Genomic DNA, 15,973 nt, shown 5'->3' with positions numbered 1-15,973 from the left:
CTGAGGAAGTTCAACCTGCCACAGGAGCTGCTGACACAGTTCAACTCGGCCATCATTGAGTCTGTCCTGTGTACATCTATAACTGTTTGGTTTGGTTCAGCCACCAAATCAGACATAAGGAAACTACAAAGGATAGTCAGAACTGCTGAGAGGATTATTGGTGCCCCCCTGCCCACCCTCCAAGACCTGTACATCTCCAGAGTGAGGAAATGTGCAGGTAGAATCACTCTGGACCACATACACCTGCCCACTCCCTCTTTGAACTGTTGCCCTCTGGCCGGCGCTACAGAGCACTGAGTGCCAGGACATCCAGGCACAAGAACAGTTTTTACCCTCAGGCCATTTTCCTCATGAACAATTAAACTGCTTTAGGACTCCCCCATAGGGCAATAATGTAAATACATATCTCATGTACATATGTAAATTCACATATTTAATTCAATAACTGTACATGCCCTTACCTTGCACATACATTACCACTTGCACCTGTACATACGCCATTCTGTTATATGTCCTATTATTTGTATGCCTATTTATACTCTTACCTTGTTTTATATTCTGTGTCTCTCTGTAATGTTCTGTGCACTCTTGTTTCTCCTATCACAAAAAATAAATAAATAAATAAATAAATAAATAAATAAACCTTTCCTTGTGTATTTTCCTTGTGTAATATAGTGTAAACTAATACTAATAAAATCCGTGAGCAGAACGTATGACTCAATAGTTTTGGTAGAACATTTCTATTCAGTAGACATGCAACGTTAATGACACCACTGTAACATATTTACTTATGTCATAACAAGGGGGCTTAGAGCCGTGCGCATGCGCGTATCAGGGGACGCCGCAGTACTCGCCAAGGTAACGCTTGACTCCTATAACCGAAGCTGACCAACTATCCTTTTTAAGGTAGGCTATTCAAGTAACCAACCAGAGGTGGTTATAATATGATGAAAGTGCACGCGCTTGTATGATGACATTTGTAGCAATGGTTTCAGTTTTGAGATTTGTTTTTGGGTGCTAAACTTTAGGTAACCCAAGATTTGACATATTGATTTGCGGACACATTAATATGAATCCTAGAAAGACATATGCTACGCTTTGCAGCAAAGAAAGAGAAATCAGAGGTTTTGGTAAAGAAGCGACTTAAACCGAGCTGCACAGTGAACTTCATGATTGTCGGTACGTCCTGTTATGTTTTGAAGAAGTGTACACTGGTGGATTAAAAAGGATCGAGATTATCCTATTTTACTTTAGAGATATTATTAAGCAGGTTAATTATGGATTAAGCACTAGTTTCTTATAAATCACAGCTATATAATTTCTTAAACCTCTGATTTGAATATTCACTGATTGTATAACGCACCAAATGCAAAACTGGCTTTACTTATGGCATGAAGTATGCTTGTTTCTTGCATATTCTACTTCAAATAGGGAATTAGCGAGTACAAAATAAATACAAGGGTCGAGCGACACGATCCAGGAGCGATTCTCCACATCACAGGATGCGACAGGCTGGACTGCGCTCAGACCAGTTAAGTATGTGTTCATTCATATCACTATCCATCACCATACTCATACTGTACATATTCATTTGATTAGCAAAATGCATTTAATACAATATGATCTACATTTGATAGACAGACAGACAGACAGACAGACAGATAGATAGTAGGGATGGCCATTTTCGAGTAATTTTGTAGTCCAGTACTCTAACCCATAAAAAATGAGTAGGCCTACTCAATTACTCATATATTAAAATGCACTCTAAAAATAACATGTATGACACCTACGTGAAATGTATAATTTGTTTTATTCACAAACTTTACCAAGAACGGTTTTAAAGATAACTTCATCCAACTATGTTTTTCTTTTGAGAAAAGAAATGAAATTAACAATATGCATTAATAAAAATGAAAAACAAAAAAGACTGAAAAATAACAGCAAAAATATTTGCTCTCCATCGGAACTTACCTAGAAACCAATACTGACGGCATTAGAAAAATGCACATATATAAACTATCAGTCTACATAAAAGCCAACACTTTTTATTCATTTTAAATGTTATTCAGTCAAACGAGTGGTGAAAGTTGGCTTTTCATAAAATCCGCTCTGCCTGTGTTAAAGGGATAGTTCACTCAAAAATGAAAATTCTCTCATCATTTACTCACCGTCATGTCATCCTAGATGTGAATGAATTTATTTCTTCAGCAGAACACAAACAAAGATTTCTAGAAGAATATTTCAGCTCTGTAGGCCCATACAATGCAAATGGTTGGTGATCAGTACTTTAAAGATCCAAAAAGCACAGACAGTCGTAGTAAAAGTAATCCATTTGAACCCAGTGGTTAAATTAATAAAAGAAAGAAAGTCATACACATCTGGGATGGCATGAGGGTGAGTAAATGAGAGAATTCTTCTTTTTGGGTGAACTATCCCTTTAAGAGATTTCACACACAAACACACGCATACAGTACTTGCGCACTCACACACACACACACACACACACACACATGCACACATGCACACATGCACATATATACTGGTCTGATAAGCTCTGAAATCCTTGTATCTTTCCCTCATAAAAGCAGATCCTCGTCCATTGTTTTGCATGACTCCAACATGACTGAATACAATTAGAGTAGAATTCAATAAGAACCAAAATATTACAAGGATTGCCTTGTAATATAATTTGGCTTTGCTTTAGAAGCACAGATGTTATTAAATCTTCTCTTTTTCAACACCTCGATGACGCAGCACCCCCTAGTGGACTCAACTGTAACTGCGAGATTTGGTGAGAGAGTAAGAGAGGGAAAACAGTGTAATTCAGCTCTGCTCACGGCAGGCAACTGCAGAAAGGAAAATTACTTTATGATATTTGAGTAGTGGTTTTAATACTTGAGTAGCTGGTGCAGAACAAGCATTCGATTACAGATAGATAGATAGATAGATAGATAGATAGATAGATAGATTAATTTGCTGATCCATTTTACAATAAATTGTTTAATTTTCAACTGAGTGCTCTTTTCCTTCCATTAAAAGGAATTACTCTGGAACCCCAATTCTTATCCAAAAGGAAAGTGCCGTTTTATCCACCACATGTGTCCAGTTCCCTGCAATGAAAAGGACAAGGTCCATCTTCTCAGCGTAAAGACAGAAGCAGGCCTTTCACACCTCCAGCTGTCACATCTGGTGTCAGAGCCAGTAGTGCAGAAAGACAGGTTACCCCTTTGGCCACAAGAGGGCACCCTTGCACCATCCCAACTACAAGGAGAGGCGCAAGCAGCTCAGCTAGATCAGCAGAGACAGAGACTTGCAATAAATGGAGTGAGTTAGGATATAAAAGTGAAAGTGTTACAAATGAGTTTTTTAATTTTTTTATTTAATTTTTATTTTTTTAATTCAGTTAATATTTTGTATCTATTAATTTTAAATAAATACAAAAATGCAAGATTAGCAGATAAAAGGGAATTGTGTCAAGTGCCATATGTTGTACTTTGTTGACCTCTTAATATGCGCTGAGGAGAATCACCAGACAGAACAAGTGGAGCAAGTTTTTGTGTGCGTTTTTCTTTGCATGCTTAAGATTCCTTACTGTCAAATGCATGTCTCGTACACCACGTTTACATTTGTTAAGCATGTGTTGTCTGTTAGGAAAACCATGCACTGCGTAAAAAAGCAGAACTGAGGTGGAGGCAACATAGGAATGGCTGTTTGAGCTCAGATTACCAGAGACAGTTCATGTGGAAAACCCGTGTGGCCGATTCACCCCTGCTGGCTGCACATGAGGTACTTCATTGCATTTTTTATCAGCATGCTTATAGTCCAAAATCACTGCAAAAATCACTCATAGTATTTTCTAGTCCCGGACACAAGGGTGAGCGAAATGACCAAAATCTTATATCACGATATGAGTAATTTTATGTCACGATAATGATATATATCACAATAACCATATTGTAATGCCTATTTTTGGAAAAGCCAGCTAGTGAAGAAAGTACTTTATAAATGAAAACTACTTATGTAATTTTCTCCTTATTTGAAACTTGACAAACAGTCAAAGTAAAAAAACAAAACACTGTTTTAAATCAACGTTACCACAATGCAAAATTTCACATGATGCCACATTTTAGTCTGATATGTTGTTTACCAATATTATTATTATTATAAACGTTCATCAAGAACCTCAAGATCTATTCAAAGCATTGCAACTTAGAAAGTACATGTAAAAAATACCTAATGAAAATAACACTTCTTGCAGAAAATATCAAAAATTATGTAAACAGTTCTTGCAGAATAGAAGATGCTGCACCTTCCACTAAATACCACTTAGAATTGCACCACAAGATCGAAATTGCGTGTGCAAACTGTGTTCAGCAATTTTCATCATGTTTCAGCCATTGCGTGATCTGCATTATTCCTGTAGTGAATTGACTACTAAACCAGCACGTGCAAATAACTGGCAATTTTACCGGCCGCAATTCATTCCCCCCTTAGTCTCACGTGAAGCCCTGCCCACTGATTATATGCTCATGCCGCACATATGGATATTTACATATCGCGATATACACAATATAGCAAAATCTCTATCGATTGACACTTCATATTGTCTCCACAATATATATCGCCCAGCCCTACCGGACAGTGCACTTTTACCCACCTTCACTGAAATCAACTTGTCTGCTGTGTTGTTTGCAATTTTAACTTAAATATGAAGTAATTTCTGCACCACTAGCATCACCAAGCAGAATTGCAAAAATAATGATGGTTTTAAAAAAGGTTCCCCCGAATGTTCCCCGCATCTTCCAGTAGTTGACCAAACAGGCAGGCATGTCCCAAGCTTACACCAATGTTGTGTCAGGCTAGTGCCACATTTTTTCAAGGAAAATAACCTTCAAATGGCTTACTTATTATTATCTCTACATATTAAGCAGGAATAGGAGTAAGAATAGTAGGGCTGAAACGATTAGTCGATGTTATTGACAACGTCGACAATAAAAAATTGAAGTCAACAGAAAGGTGTGAGAGGGTAGTCTTCGCCCTATTATACACAAATGCAACAAAATACGTTTTTGATTTGTTTTTGTTTTGGCTTGTTTTCCAATATAAATATCTAAAACTCCTTTAAAACATCACACATTTACTTTAGCAGCTATACGGCAGAAGAAAAAACTGTTATCTGAGAATGTTGAATATAATATTAAAAAAAGATGCATTCACCTGAGAAGCAGCATATAAGATATTTAGACTTGCTTTTAGAGAATATATCTTGAATATAAGTATATTTTGTCTTTACTGCACTCACAGAAGTATAACCAAGAGAAAAAATACACTTATATTTAAGATACATTCTCTTAAAGCAAGTCTAAATATCTTATATGTTGCTTCTTAAGTAAATATATCTTGTTTTAAGGATTTTTAGACAATTTTAAATGGAAAACAAGACAAAAACACTTGAAAACAATAGGATTTTTTGCAGTGAATTTCTTTACTGAATTAAACTTAATAAAAAGTCATTTTCCCCTGCAATTCAGTGAATGTCATTTAGAGGTATTTTATTTTTATTTTGTCCTCTTTATTTTTAGTAAGCACATTTAATACAGTCAAGTCAGGCACAAGCTGAATAATCGGTTAAGAGCTAATGATTAATCGTTGCAATAATCGCAGAATAGTCGCATAGTTGTTCTAATAATCATTAGATTAATCGATTATCAAAATAATCGTTAGTTGCAGCCCTAAAGTATAGTAACATCTAAAAAATTACTCACTGTACCTTTAATAAATAAATTATTAATGCTTCTTTGAATTTTCTTCCCTGCAAAAAACTCCTTCAGGAGATGGCAGTATAGAGTTATGAAAACCACTGGATGGATAAATACTTTTTAGTTTGAATAAATTGAGTTCTTAATTGAAGATAAATTACCTTTATATAGCAGTAATCATCAGCCATCAGAACACCACAATACACTACTGAAAATGTCATCTTTGTTGTGATTTGAGTTATTTCATGCCAGATTCATGTCTGTCCCCTTTTAGATGTTTTAGAACAGAGCTATCCCACCCTTCAAATCAAACCCAGTAATTATGGAGAGTGAGTACAAGAGAAGTTTTAAAGGGTCACCTCCTCCCAGACCACCTCGCTTGAGGAAAGACATTGAACAATATGAGGTCCCACAGCTCCACATCGGGAAAGGAACTCCGGAGAAGGTACATACAAATTCATACAGTACTGTGAAGTCCAAATGTCTGAGGCCACATTGAAAATCAGAGGTTGTTGTTATTTAAACTTGGAAAAAAAAAAAAAACAGTATCCAAAAGTATTTGAATTTTGACAAATATTAAACAAAGAATATATATAATGTAAATGAAGAAATAGATATTTCAAATGCTGCACTATTTTAATGTCATTAATCAAATGGGAGCAAATTTGTGACATTGACCATGACAACTCCTTTGTACAAAAGGTCAGATTTCCATGCTTCCATTGATGCACACAAGATGCTCTTTGGAATATTCTCAAATCATGCTGGATAACATGGATCATCAAGTTTTGTGCAAACTTGTGGAGCTCAAGTGCATGTTGTTATTGAGCGCACGCCCGGTGCTGAATCGTCCTAATCAGCTGGGAGGGGGATAAGGACGAGCCAGAGATGCCAGTTTGAGAGAGAGACGCACAAAGCTGTGTGTGTGTTTTGTGTTCTGCTGGAAAGCAGTTTTATGTTGTGTTTTGTTCATTTGTTTATTAAAAGTTTATGTTGACTGCTCAGCCGGTTCCCGCCTCCTCCTTGTCCATCTGAAGATCCTTGTTACACTGGTGTCAAAACCCGGGAAGGAGGAGGGACGCGCTGTCGTGGAGTCCTCGCCACCTGCCAGGGGTTGGAGGAGCCGCCGCCGTCCACCAGTGGACAGAGGAGTCACTGCCACGGCAGTGGTTCCTTGGGCTCCCGGCCAGAGTCAAAGTAAACTTTTAATAAACAAATAAACAAAACACAACATAAAACTGCTTTCCAGCAGAACACAAAACAGACACACAGCTTCGTGCGTCTCTCTCTCTCTTGAACTGGTGTCTCCGGCTCGTCTTTATCCCCCTCCTGGCTGATTAGGACATTTCAGCACCGGGTGTGCATCCTCACTGCCATGCCCTCCTCCTTGTCACACTCCTCAACTACACAATTCAGGCTGGGGAAACCTCCAGCTTCCTGGAGGGGAGGTGTTGCCATCCGCTGGGAAGTGGAGGAACCGCTGGCGTCCGACAGGAAGCGGAGGAACTGCTGGCGTCCGACAGGAAGCGGAGGAGCTGTTGCCGTCCGCCAGGGGACGGAGGACTCGCTGCTGTCCTCCAGGGGAGGAGCGGCTGTGGTCCGCCAGATGGTGGAGGAGTGGCTGAGGACCAGGTGACAGCATGTCCGGGGACTGGCGAGCCACTTTCTCTCTCTCTCTTTCTCTCTCTCTCTCTCTCTCTCTCTCTCCTCTCTGTCTCTCCCCCTCGCTCTTTCCCTCTCCCCTCTCCCTCCCCTCGTCTCTTCCGCAGAAGGACAGCCGGAAGGGCAACACTTCCCTCCAGGAAGGGAAGGGAGTGGAGTACGTCAAGCTGGAGATTTCGCCAGCCTGAATCGGGTGGTGGAGGTGTGTGATGAGAAGGAGGGCGTGGCCGGGCCGTGAGGGTGCACGGCCGGCGCTGAGTCACCTAATCAGCAGAAGAGAGGGATAAAGGGGAGACAGAGATGCCAGAGAGAGAGAGAGAGACACACACGGAATGATGTTTGTGTGTGTCTTTTACGTTATGTTGAAGTTCATTTGTATCATTAAAACTTTATATTGACTGCTCAGCTGGGTCCCAGCTTCCTCCTTTCCTGACCGAACAGAGGCCTTTTACAGACATAAATAAATAAACATTCATAAAAAGTAGGAAATTACGAATGATAAGACACTCTGAAATTCATTTAAATTACACTTTTCACTCATATAGTTATGCTAATAATATAATTTTCCATTTAAATGTTTTCCATTACAATAGAAGTAAATGCAGACAGAAAGCATTTTGTGGTCTCCGACTTTTGGACCCCAGTACATTCATGATATACATTCAGAAAGATGACATACATAATGGTAACATTTCTATGGGGACAGATAACCCAGTTTGAACATGTATATTCCTTGTAATTTTTACATGCATAACAGGTTACAGCAAAAATGGTCAAATTTATAGCCGTTATCATAGAACAAAAACATAGAAAGCACTTTATTTTCTCTAAAGAGCTCCAGCTGTGTTACACAGCTAAAAACGCTGTCCGTACGAAAGCTCTGTGCTTCAGTTCAGTTACACTGCAGCATCACAGTCCCGCTGCAGATGTAGGATGTGTGAAACAGGCCTGAGATGTACAGATTTATGGATATAGTTGTGATCCTAAAACATTAAGCTGAAATGCTCACCAACACCTCTGCGAAAGACACGCATCCCACTGTGATGACCCAAGACTATTTTACATTGTCCCTTTTCTCCTCTGTCACACAGAAAAGTGAAAACTGAGTATAGATCGAACTTCTGTTCTCCCCTCCAGTACAGCTACAGAGATGGAGCTTGGGTGAAGGTCAAAACGGCAAAGGAGGAGGTGAGCAGGAGGCAGATTTATTTTTACCTTTTAATAAAAAAGAAAACAGATCTATGGAGGGGGGGGGGGAAATGAAAAGAAAATCTATATTAATTAATTTAACTATGTACAGTTCAGTGTGTGAAACCTTGGATTTATCATGGAAGTCTGCTGCATAAATTGGTCATAACAATTGTTTAGCTAGTTGAACGTTTACTAACAATTGTATTTTAGCTATAAAGTTTTTTTTTTTTTTTAAGTATGAAGGTTTTTGAGAGAGTGTTTTGGTTGAACCTGCTACTTATAAAAATCTTGATTGGGTTAAACGCAGAACCACATCGCATGTAAGCTTGAGCTGTGGTGGATGAATGTGGCAAAGAGAACAGAACAGAAACCTAATCTCTCTAATCAATGGTCTGTATGATTAATCTTGCAGGAGTGTGAAAGTTATCACGAGTGGCTCAGTGAGGTAACTGTCCTGTCTGATACATCCATCCTCTCTCTGTTGCTGCTGACTTATGAAAGACCTTAATTTGCTTTAATGTGCATGTTCTGTTCCACCTCTTCAAGAATATCACTCAAAATTAGACTATATGGTATTATCTCATATGGCCCTTGACATGAATGTGTGTGTGTAAACACATGTCTGTCTGTATGTGTGCATGTGGTGGATCAGTCAGCAAGATTTTATCAGCCGTGTACATGGAACTTACAAGGTGTCTGTGGTTTTGTTGGTTATTTTTTTGCTTTCAGTTGTCTGGCAATCCTGTATTGACTTGTGGCTCACTTATGAGATACAGGCATAACCAGATATTATCTTTTTCTTTATTAATTTAATGAATTGAATTGAGTCACTTACATTACCGAGTGTTTTGTAATCATTAAGAAGAATATGCTTTCTTATACAGTTGGGTCCAAAAATCTGAGACCACATTGAAAATCTGGGACTCATAACAGAAATACAAGTTTTAGGATTTTGAAAAAATTAAAACAAATAAGAGCTGTCATAAAATGAAATATTTATGTTTATTAAATATATATATATATATATATAATTGTTTTATAATAAATATATATGATTCTGCAAATCTGCACTATTTCTAGGTCATTTATCAAGTTTAAGCAAATATGGGACATTGTTAATTATTATTATTATAAGAAAAAACAAAGAAAAGTTATGTCATAAAATGAAATATTTATTTCTAGGTCATTTATCAAATTTAAGCAAATTTGTGACATTGTTAATTATTATTATTATTATTATTATTATTATATTATTATTATTATTTACATTATTTTTGTACAAAAGGGGGGCAAACCAAGCACCCCCCTAAAAATTTGAAATTCATGTACATTTTTTAATGAAACTCCAATTGTTATGTTGATAACATAATTTGTAATTAAACATTTTGTATTAAATTGGAAAAATGCAAAATAGAAACATTTTAACTACTGTGATTTTTGGACTCCACTGTACATTTGCAGTAAAATGCAGTAACTACATATTCGGTTAAAACTGAATTATGACTGAAATCTCCTTGACTATGATCTGTCCTGTGACAGACAGGTTTGACTCAACTATGTAAGTTTTCGGTTGAAAATGCATTGAGTTTGCTATGTTTACGCCTCTCAACACAATTAAATGGCATTTTCCTCACCGAAAATTGAGACTTTCGAAAACGCTCTCCATAACCGATGACGTTACTGAAACTGAAAATGAGTTTTTATACTTAAATGTATTAGTGTGGACATGGCATCAATTGCATTGTTGAAGTAGTTACTTTGGCTTTGTAAGGCAGTATAGTTGTTTTAAAGTTTCTAGAAACTAATTTTGAAACTGTTCAGAAAGAATTTGTCTTTATCAGTGCATGAGCCTGTTTTTTGGGGGATTTGCCTTCAATCTTTGGTCGATCTCTCCAGGGCAGGCAGTGTCAGAAGAAGTCCTAGCCCTGGGCCTTCTGCTTATGTAGCAGCCAGTAGGAGAAGCTCTTCTGGAGAGGTGGGTCTTCCAGAAACCCTCCCTGTGTGGAAAAAGTTGCCCTGGGATGGAGAAATGGGATCTGGAGAGAGGGAGGAGCTACCTGTTGAAAAAAATGAGTGGGATCCAAAGGATGGGCATGAGAAACCAAATGAGAATGGGAACATCGAGAGGTATGTGGCTGTAATTATAACCTCAAATTTCTTTTCATCTAGTTTTTTTCATAACAATTGCATGAAATTATAAAAACATGGTTATAAATATATAAACAAACATTTTAATATGTAACATTAAAACATAATGTATACAATATATAACAATTATATAGTATACACAGTATATAGTATATACAGTTATAGTATATATAATATACACACACACACACAGTATATATATTTGCAGTTAAAGCAAATTAATCTACATTTTGAAATGTTTGTCAACCAATCACAATCAATAATTTTAACAATGCTTGGTATAATGCTTGTGAGAAATAATTAACAAAATTAATTGAGCCAGGATATCAAGAGATTTCTTGATTATTAATTGTACATACAGTATGTTTGCAATTAAATGAAAATAGCAGCTGGTGTTATTTTCTGAGGCATTGTCTAAAGGTAACAAAAAAGAAATGGATATTCTTTGGGTATGCCAAACAAGAAGCCTTCCAGACTATTAAAATATAAACCAAAAATGAGATATGTGCAAAAACAAGACTGCAAATGTGGTTTTCCTTTCTGACGTTGTACATAAGCTATCTTATCTAGGTTGCAAGTTTTGGAAACTGAGTCATCATCAATGTTGTAAGGTTCTGGACTATCAAATAATGGGGTAGATTACCAACACCCGAACTAAAAACCATACAGGCTGTTCAAAGAACACCTCATGACCGGACCACTCGTGCATCTGGTAACCAATATACTAGTCATCTCTCAAATGTTCAGGCCAAACTTATGGTCACTGACCAAAACAAACAAAGCATTTTGTTGCTTCTATAGAAACAGAGGAAGAATTGTAATTGAAGTGTCGGTTTAATTTTTTAGTTCAATTTTAACTGTTTGTATTTACAGACAGTTTGGGTCACAAGTATGTCTGGTACAACTGTCTGATACCTTAGGCCTATAGACAAGTGTCTCACAACAGTTTCACTATGATTGAAAGGTTTGTAGTCAGAACACTTTACTCCAGAGCCTTCACATTTATACCATATAAAGTAGGGCTGCCGAATAAAAAAATAAATAAATAGCAATACAAAAATTAACAAATCAAATTTAATGCATGATAACAATTCATGCCCCCTAACCCATACGTAAATCTGTAATAAGGAATTGTCCTACCATTGGAGCAATTCAAGTGTGAAGTACTACCTAAATGCAAAGCATAGTTTCGCACATTCTGCAGCCTTAGCTGCAACTACAGGCAAGGCGTCTTGCCAAACTACACATACTGAGAACAGTCAACACATAATGAATAAGGAGCCGTTCACAGAGCACAACAGAATGGAACATGAAACACCGCAGGGGTCTCACAACACATTTTTCAAAGTTGAACTACTTTTAACTTAATGGACGAACACTTCCACACACCAAAGTGCAAAATAGATGGCTGTGGGCTGTAGGTCAGTAATAGATTTATGTTTAATGACATGGAAATAAAACAAGCAGTTTATTGACTTCTAAAGTAATTTATGTCTATTCAGTGCTTATCCTGTCTGCCACAATAATGTAATCTTCATTTGAGGGATTTTCTCAGCAAGTATTAATATACTGTCTGCAACAAATTCGATTGAAATGTTTAAGCGATTGACAGCCCTAATATGAAGAATGTTCATCAGACATAGTTTCTAATAATATTAGAAATGTTTGTTAATTATTTTGTTAGGAGGTGCTTTATTGGTCTCTCCTCCAAAGATCAAAAATTCCTCCAGGAGTGTTAGGAAGAGTAAGCCATCTTTAGGCAAACCTCACTCTCCTTACAAGCTTATCACAAATGGCTCTCTGCAGCGGGCACGCAGCAAGGTACTCAAGACATTAAATGATCATGGGTCAAGCATGTAATATTATGCCAGATTGTAGCTCAGTGCTCCTCAAATTCCAAACTCTGTTGTATTGCATAGGCTGAGAATGAAGGCTTGCCGCGCTCCTCGCAAGCTGCAGGCCTAACTACTGTAGGCCCACTTCCAGTGCGTGAGGATGCTTGGTCTGAGGAGAAGGCAGAATACTTCACCAATCCAAGACAGGCCGAGCCATCACAAAAACAAGAGAACTGCTACAGTACCAAAGCTGTCGTCCCTCCACCTGCCAACAGAATACAAGGCACAATGAGAAACCTGGAATTTCAGCAAAATGGTACGGCACTTATCAACATCCACTGATGTAGATCATGGGAATTATTTCTTGTAGCTATATTATTACATTAACGGCCTACCAGTTGCAGCTATTATGAATTGCTCCGATAAGCCTTAGCAAGCTGAAAGGGTAAGTGAACAGTTTTAGTGTGTGCTACCACTAATTAAAAGACTGCCTTATTTTATCGGTGTTATCATTGATCCATACAAGGGATGAACACAGGCAGACAATAAAGCACGCAATTGAAATGTGACAGTGAGTCATTTACCAGCAGAGTGAGTAGAGGGAGGTAAGGTTACCGGCAGTAATAGGGGGAGAATAATCTAGGTCAGTCTCCTGTCTTCCTCTTTTGTGTTTTTTTTTTTCACTAACGTCAATGAATTATTTTGGTACTACTTATTCATATTGGCTTAGAGTCCGCATGACACCTGGCCGAACTTTCCCTTTCCCTCTTGGAATAGTTTATTTCACTATGGCACAAAAGACTATTAAAGTTTCACTGATTGTCCAGACGATTCTTAATAACTATCATAAATCACTAATTGCGTTTATGCCTCAAAAAGCGTTTGGAATAAATTCTTCAAAAATTTTTAAATAAGTTAAAATGTAATCAAATATATTTTTTTAAACCTGTTCAGGCATTCAAATACTAAAATTGTTAAAGGGATAGTTCACCCAAAAATTAAAATTCTCTCATTATTTACTCACCCTCATGATATCCCAGGTGTGTATGAGTTTCTTTCTTCACCAGAACACACTTGAAAGAAAATAGAAACATATCTGAGCTCAGTAGGTCCTTAAAATGTAAGTGAATGGCGATTTCTCTTTTGGAGCTCCAAAAATCACAGACAGTCAGTTAAATTAATGTCTTCTAAAGTGACACAATCATTTTTGGTGTGAAAAAAGATCAATATTTAGGAACTTTTTAACTATAATCCAATGCTTCACGAGAGGGTGGAGTCCAAGCCGTCTCTCGTGATATGTATTCGCATTGCCATGGATACAGACGTAATCTCACGTCCTCCACTCGGTTGAGACATCCAGAATTAGCACACAAACGCATTATTGTGAGTAAAGAAACAGATAATAACAGATCTAAACCAAAATCAACTTACAATGTTCAACAACGTTCCTCCCTCTCACTTATAAACAGCGCTGTTCTTCCGGCTGTGACGCACGTGCCTCAGTTCTCGCCTGTTTCAAATGCCAATGTGATTATGTCACACGCGCATACCGCTTCCGACCGGACGCATGATTCAGAGTTGAAAAAGTACTTAAATATTTATCTTTCCGCACCAAAAGCGATCGTGCCGCTTTAGAAGACATTCATTTAACAGCTGGTGTCGAATTGCAACGGTCGCTTACAGGGATTACGGTAATTATGGGGAGTGATGCAGCTGCACCTCTGAGAGCACAGGGAGAGAGCACAGAGAGAAGGATGTGTAAGATGGAGGATGTGAGGAGATAGCTGCTCTCCACTTGTATTTCTTTTTGTTTTCCTTTTATTTTGTGTGACTGAGTTTGTTGTTATACGCTTCCCCACTCGCCTTCATATATGTGGAGGAGGTAGTACTCTTTTTTGGACATTTAATTAAACACAGGATGAAATGCTAACTCCTGTTTGTCTCGTTGTCTCTTTCTCAAGTGAGTTATATCTATTTTTCCTTTTTGAGACACCTATATCATCCAACCTCCGTTATAGTATGGATTACGTTTATGCTGACTGTCTGTGATTTTTGTAATTAACATTATTACAGTGTTACATACTGTATACGGTAGTATTATAGAGACACCAGTAGTACATAGAAAGTAGAAATTACGTGATTAAATGACAATGGCTATGGTGTCAAATTAATTTATGTAATCCTCCCATATGTGATGACAATATCCTTTTTATACTGTACTATATGTAACCTGGGAATTTGTCGGCCTGAACTGTTTGCATTCCCTGAATCTGGCTCTGGTATGTTATGCAATGGCAAAATTGTCTTCTTAATATAAGCAGATTGTGCAAAACGTATTGCTATCAAATAGTCCAAGGCAGTTACTTTATGCTTTTATGTTTGTCTGGCAGAATTTAGCATGAACAGGAATTGTGTTCTTTGTGTTCTTTGATGTGGTTCATATATCAAGAACATCTAATCCATTTCAAATCACTGGTTTCACTGATTGGATTTCTGTACTGCTTTGTACCTACAGGTTTTCCTTTACTAGTCATTTAGGGAAGTAGTAATATCATAAGATATTTAAGTTTGAACACATTTTTTGAAAAGAAAGCAAAATCTTTTTCGGTGAGTGAGCCAGTTTTAATGTGAGATGTTGTGCAGTTAGGTATATGTAATTGATGCATAACATCTCCTTGGACTTAACATTGCGATTAAGGTTAAAATGTGAATGGATGTATAAGGGAATGTGTATATTGTAAGTGACTGGTGACTAATTATGGCTAGTTTTTCCTCCACTGATTCATTGTATGATTAGAACTAGCCATTTCTTCTTTAAAAAAGGACAGTTTACATTGTTGCTAGTTTGGGTTCACGCTCCCTTCTTTTCTTGGTCAAGAAATGAAATATTATGTAAGAAGCACATGCATCATTCTTTCCTTCTAAAGAATACTCTCACTGAACCTACTTTATCTCTCCCATGTTAAACGCAGATGATACGATGTCTCAGATCTCCTCTAGATCAGCAGCCTCTTGCTCCATGGCATCTGAGCTCTTGGGCCGTGCACAGAGAAGGAAGGTGGAATTCCGGGGAAAGAGTTAATGTGTCAAACCAGTGCAGTGCAGAAACAGAACATGAACTCTGGCCATTAACTTTGCGGGATGTATATTTACTCTTTCACACAGTTATTTTTGTGTGGCAGATTTTATTTTTTGATATTGATTTGTATTTAAAATTGAGAAAATAAATTTGTAATTTATTTATTTATTTTCTCCCCTTTTCTTCCCAATTTGGAATGCCCAATTCCCAATGCACTCTAAATCCTCATGGTGGCGTAGTGACTCGCCTCAATCCGGGTGGCGGAGGACAAATCTCAGTTGCCTCCGCGTCTGAGACCA

The 15,973-nt window shown here is 37.6% G+C and overlaps 1 pseudogene; it reads left to right on the top strand.

Moving 5' to 3' along the window:
* Window positions 1-822: 822 nt before the first annotated feature.
* LOC127436599 (nuclear protein MDM1-like) lies at window positions 823-15,715 on the top strand (annotated as a pseudogene).
* The last annotated feature ends 258 nt before the right edge of the window (window positions 15,716-15,973 follow it).

The sequence above is a fragment of the Myxocyprinus asiaticus genome, chromosome 47, assembly GCF_019703515.2.
Source record: "Myxocyprinus asiaticus isolate MX2 ecotype Aquarium Trade chromosome 47, UBuf_Myxa_2, whole genome shotgun sequence".
Classification (NCBI taxonomy): Eukaryota; Metazoa; Chordata; class Actinopteri; order Cypriniformes; family Catostomidae; genus Myxocyprinus; species Myxocyprinus asiaticus.
The sequence above is the reverse complement of the archived record's forward strand: the minus strand, read 5'-3'. Positions and strand labels throughout refer to the sequence as shown.